We start from the raw sequence: 4,740 nt of genomic DNA, 5'->3' as shown, positions 1-4,740 counted from the left end.
TTTGTACATGAAGTGCAATAAAAAAGAAAAAAAAAGTTTCATGGGTATGACAATTTCCTTGCATGTGATCTGGAGGGGCTCATCCTCACTGCATCTTCTGTTTTCTCATCTTTAATCCTCAGCATGTTTTTTCTTGGCTGTTAGGATCAAGATGAACGTAGTAACATGTGAAATTGCTTGGTACAACAAGGTACCAGTGTACAGTCTATTTTAAACAGATTACAAAGGGCAGATTTCATTGCCTGGCTTTTTTGGTCTTTTTCTATAAACATCGGTGCCACTGCCACTTATGTTAGTTCATTCTGGTAACAAATGTGTGTTAGTGATAATGGAGCTAAAATCAAATCTGGATTTAATGGGTCCAACAGCTAGTATTTATGAAAGACTGAAAATGTTATTTTGTCTATGTGCAAATAACATAGAAAGTGGCCAAAAACTTAAATATGTGTTTCCTTCTTGCAAAGATTTTGAAAGTCAATTGATGTATGTATGCTATCTACATCCTTACAGTCCTGATCAGCATAAGAAGTCAAAGTACTGCTTCATAGAATGAGTTTTCCTTCAAGTCTCTTTTTCCATTTTTTGGAAGTTCCTGCCAAATGTAGTGACATAAAGGTGAATGTGATTTGCTTCTTTTCAAAGTTAGATCCCATCATCTTTGGAAGAGACGGTGAATGACACAGAAATGTATTGCTGTCTGCTCCTGCTCTGTCTGCTCTGTTCCTAGGGCCTGCTGTTTTAAGATTTTTTTTCTATTTATAATCTAACATACCCAATGCAGATATTCAGAATTTTAATGAACAATATACAACTGCTTAAAAAAATTAAGGGAACACTTAAATCACACACTGGATCTCGATGAACAAAATATTCAAGTTGAAAATCTTTACTTATATACATTGTGTAACAAATGAGAACAAAATGATGTCACAATGGTCAATGGAAGCCAAAGTCACCAGCTCATTGAGGGCTGGATTCAAAATCACACTGAAAATCATAGTAAAAAATTTAAATTACAAGCTGACCCAACTTGCATGAATTTCATCACGGCAACTCATAATGTAAGTCAGTAGTGTGTACTGGCCCCCTCGGATGCTCGAATACATAACATTCCAGAGGTTTTCAATTGGATTCAGGTTCTGGGGAACGCGAGGGCCAGTCAATGGCATCAAAGCCTTTGTCATCCAGAAACTGCCTACACTCTGGCTACATGAGGCTGGGCACTGTCATACACCAGGAGGAACCCAGGGCCCACTGCACCAGTGTAAGGTCTGACAATGGCTCTGAGGATTTCATCCCGGTACCTAACAGCAGTAAGGGTACCGTTGGCTAGCACGTGGAGGTCTGTGCGACCCTCCAAGGATATTCCTCCCCAGACCATCACTGACCCACCGCCAAACCGATCATGCTGGATGATGTTGCAGGCAGCATAACATTCCCCACAGCATCTCCAGACTCTTTCACACCTGTCACATATCATATGCTTAGTATGAACCTGCTCTCATCCGTGAAGAATTAGAATTAGAATGCCTTTATTGTCATTGTACAGATGTACAACGAAAATTTGTTTTGGCTCCCAGTACAAATAGTGAACATGTGCACACACATATCAAAACAGTGCAATAAGTAAGGAATATGTACAGCAAATAGTGCAAAACTAGGCATGTACAGCAAACAATGTCAACAAATGTGAACAAATGTCAGGGTAAAGCTGTAAGCAGAAATGTACAGAGATTAAAGGAGAAATTAAACGTTAATAAATTAATAATATTGAGGTAGAAGTCCTTTGTTATTGCACAATCAACCCTGAATCTTATGTGCTGAGAAATATTAGTTAATTAAGTTCAGTTCTTTGATGGCATGCAGATAAAAACTGTTAGAAGTGAGTGTCTTAAGGGACCGATAGCGTCTTCCAGAGGGTAGCAGAGTGAAAAGGTGATTACCGGGGTGCGAAGTGTCCTTTATTATATTTGTGGCCCGTCGTATGCATCTGGTACTGTAGATGTCCTCAAGAGATGGCAGCTGTGCACCGGTGATTTTCTGTGCCGAGTTGATGACTCTCTGCAGAGCTTTTTTGTCAGCCACCGTGCATCCAGCAAACCACACCAGAATTCCATGGGAAAGTATGCTTTCAACCGAGCAGTGGTAGAAGGACACAAGCAGCTGCCGGGTCAGGTAAGTTTTCCTCAGCGTCCTCAAAAAATACAGCTGTTGCTGTGCTTTCTTCACCAGAGATGTTGTGTTTGCAGTCCATGTGAGGTCATGAGTAATGTGAGTCCCGAGAAATTTAAAGGTGGTCACCCTCTCCACCATTTCTCCTCCAATGTACAGGAGGACTGGTTCATCCTTCTGTTTCTGAAAATTGATATTGAGATTCTTTGTTTTGGAGGTGTTGAGTGCCAAATTGTTGATGATGCACCAATCTGAGAGTACATCCACCTCCTTCCTGTAAGCAGATTCGTCACCGTTTGATATTAGCCCCATGACAGTTGTGTCGTCCGCAAATTTAATTATTGAGTTTGAGCTGTGGGTTGGAATGCAGTCGTGGGTATAAAGCGAGTAGGGTAAAGGACTCAGCACGCAGCCTTGTGGAGCTTCAGTGCTGAGAGTCAAGGTGGAGGAATGATGGTTCCCCAGTCTGACAGTCTGTGTGCGGTCTGTAAGAAAGTCCTTGATCCAGAGACATTTGTAATCACTGATTCCCAGGTTAAGCAGTTTGGTGACCATCCTGCTGGAGATGATAGAGCTAAATAAATGCAGAGCTAAAGTCCTGGATGATTCAATATGGAGAACTGTATTGATGGCGTCATCAGTTGATCTGTTTGCTCTATAAGCAAACTGATGTTGATCCAAAGATGGAGGAAGTGATGTTTTAATGTGCTTGAGTATGACCCTCTCAAGGCACTTCATCACAGTGGAGATGAGAGCCACAGGTCATTAAGGCTGCGGATAGCTGTTCTTTTGGGGATAGGCACAATTGTGGCAGACTTATGGTAGTTGGGAACAGTGCATGTTGATAGGGAGAGGTTAAGGATGTTACAAAAAACCTCTGGCAACTGATCTGCTCAGTCTCTTAGTGCCCTCCCTGGAATGCCGTCTGGACCAGCCGCCTTCCTAGGATTGACCCTGCGGAGCACATTCCTAACCTCAGCTGTGCTGACAGAAGGTGCTAGTTTGTCAGTGGATGGTAACAGTGCAGACTCAGTCTCATGCATATTGACTTCAAAGCAGGCAAAGAAGTGATTTAGTTCCTCTGCCAGTGAGTCGCTGGTGCTGGTGATGCTTAGACATCTGCTGCCTTTGTTATTAGTGAGGTGCTGGATGCCCTGCCATACTCGCTGTGGGTCCCCATTCCTGAAGTGGCTTTCAATTTTCTGTCTGTAGGCTGCTTTTGCCTTTTTGATGCTCTTCTTCAAGTTGGACCTGGCTGTGCGGTACAGTTCAGCATTATCAGACCTGAAGGCTGAGTCACGGTCTCTCAGTCTGAGCTTAACATCACGTGTCATACATGGTTTGTTGTTTGGATAACATTAAATTTTTTTCTCAATCGTGACACCATCAATACAGAACTGTAGGTAGGACAGGACAGAAAATGTGTAGTCTCCTACGTTCTGTTGTGCAAATAAGTCCCAGTTGGTGCATTCAAAAAGATCTTGAAGTTGCATGGAAGCCCCTCAGGCCAAGTCTTAATTGTTAAAACAGATGCCTTTGTTTTCTTGATGAGAGCTTTGTATGCAGGAGTGAGAAGAGAACGGGGCGCTAGTGGTGAACCTGCCAATTCTGGTGTTCTCTGGCAAATGCCAATCAAGCTGCACAGTGCTGGGCTGTGAGCACAGGTCCCACTAGACGACGTCAGGCCCTCATGCCACCCTCATGAAGACTGTTTCTGACAGTTTGGTCAGAAACATGCAGACCAGTAGCCTGCTGGAGGTCATATTCTAGTGCTCTGACAGTGCTCCTCCTGTTCCTCCTCACACAAAGGAACAGATACTGGTCCTGCTGTTGGGTTGTTGCATTTCTAGAACCCTGTCCAGCTCTCCTCGTGTAACGGCCCATCACCTGGTATCTCCTCCATGCTCTTGAAACTGTGCTGGGAGACACACCAAACCTCCTTGCGACGGCACGTATGGATGTGCCATCCTGGAGGAGCTGGACTACTTGGGCAACCTGATTGTGTTGCAGATACTGCCTCATGCTACAAGTAGTGACAAGGGCCCTAACAAAACACAAAACTAGAGACAAATCAGTAAGGAGGATAAGGAGAGAGCGATTGTCTGTGCCCACCACCTGCAAAACCATTCCCTTTTTGGGGGTTGTCTTGCTGTTGCCTCTCCAGTGCACCTGTTGTCACTTTCATTTGCACCAAAGCAGGTGAAAAAGATTCACAATCACTTATGTTTCCTAACTGGACAGATTGATATCCCTGAAGTTTAATTGACTTGGTATTATACTGTAATGATTAAGTGCTCCCTTATTTTTATTTTTTATTTTTGAGCAGTATAGTTGGATGTGTTTGAATATGAACTCTGTAGTACCTCTACATAAAGACAGTTGGCCTAATGCCAGAAATGAAAAACAGAAGGCATTGATCTGATACCAAAGTCTTCCATCCAGTGCATAGACTGGTACCTAAAGCTGTACAGATTCAAAATCTGTTAACTAACCAATTACTGAATGTACACTTAGCATCCACTCTCGGTGGTAATCCACAAGAGGAGGAATTTCCCCAAGTCAATATTT

Source organism: Pangasianodon hypophthalmus, chromosome 5, assembly GCF_027358585.1.
Source record: "Pangasianodon hypophthalmus isolate fPanHyp1 chromosome 5, fPanHyp1.pri, whole genome shotgun sequence".
Classification (NCBI taxonomy): domain Eukaryota; kingdom Metazoa; phylum Chordata; class Actinopteri; order Siluriformes; family Pangasiidae; genus Pangasianodon; species Pangasianodon hypophthalmus.
The sequence above is the reverse complement of the archived record's forward strand: the minus strand, read 5'-3'. Positions refer to the sequence as shown.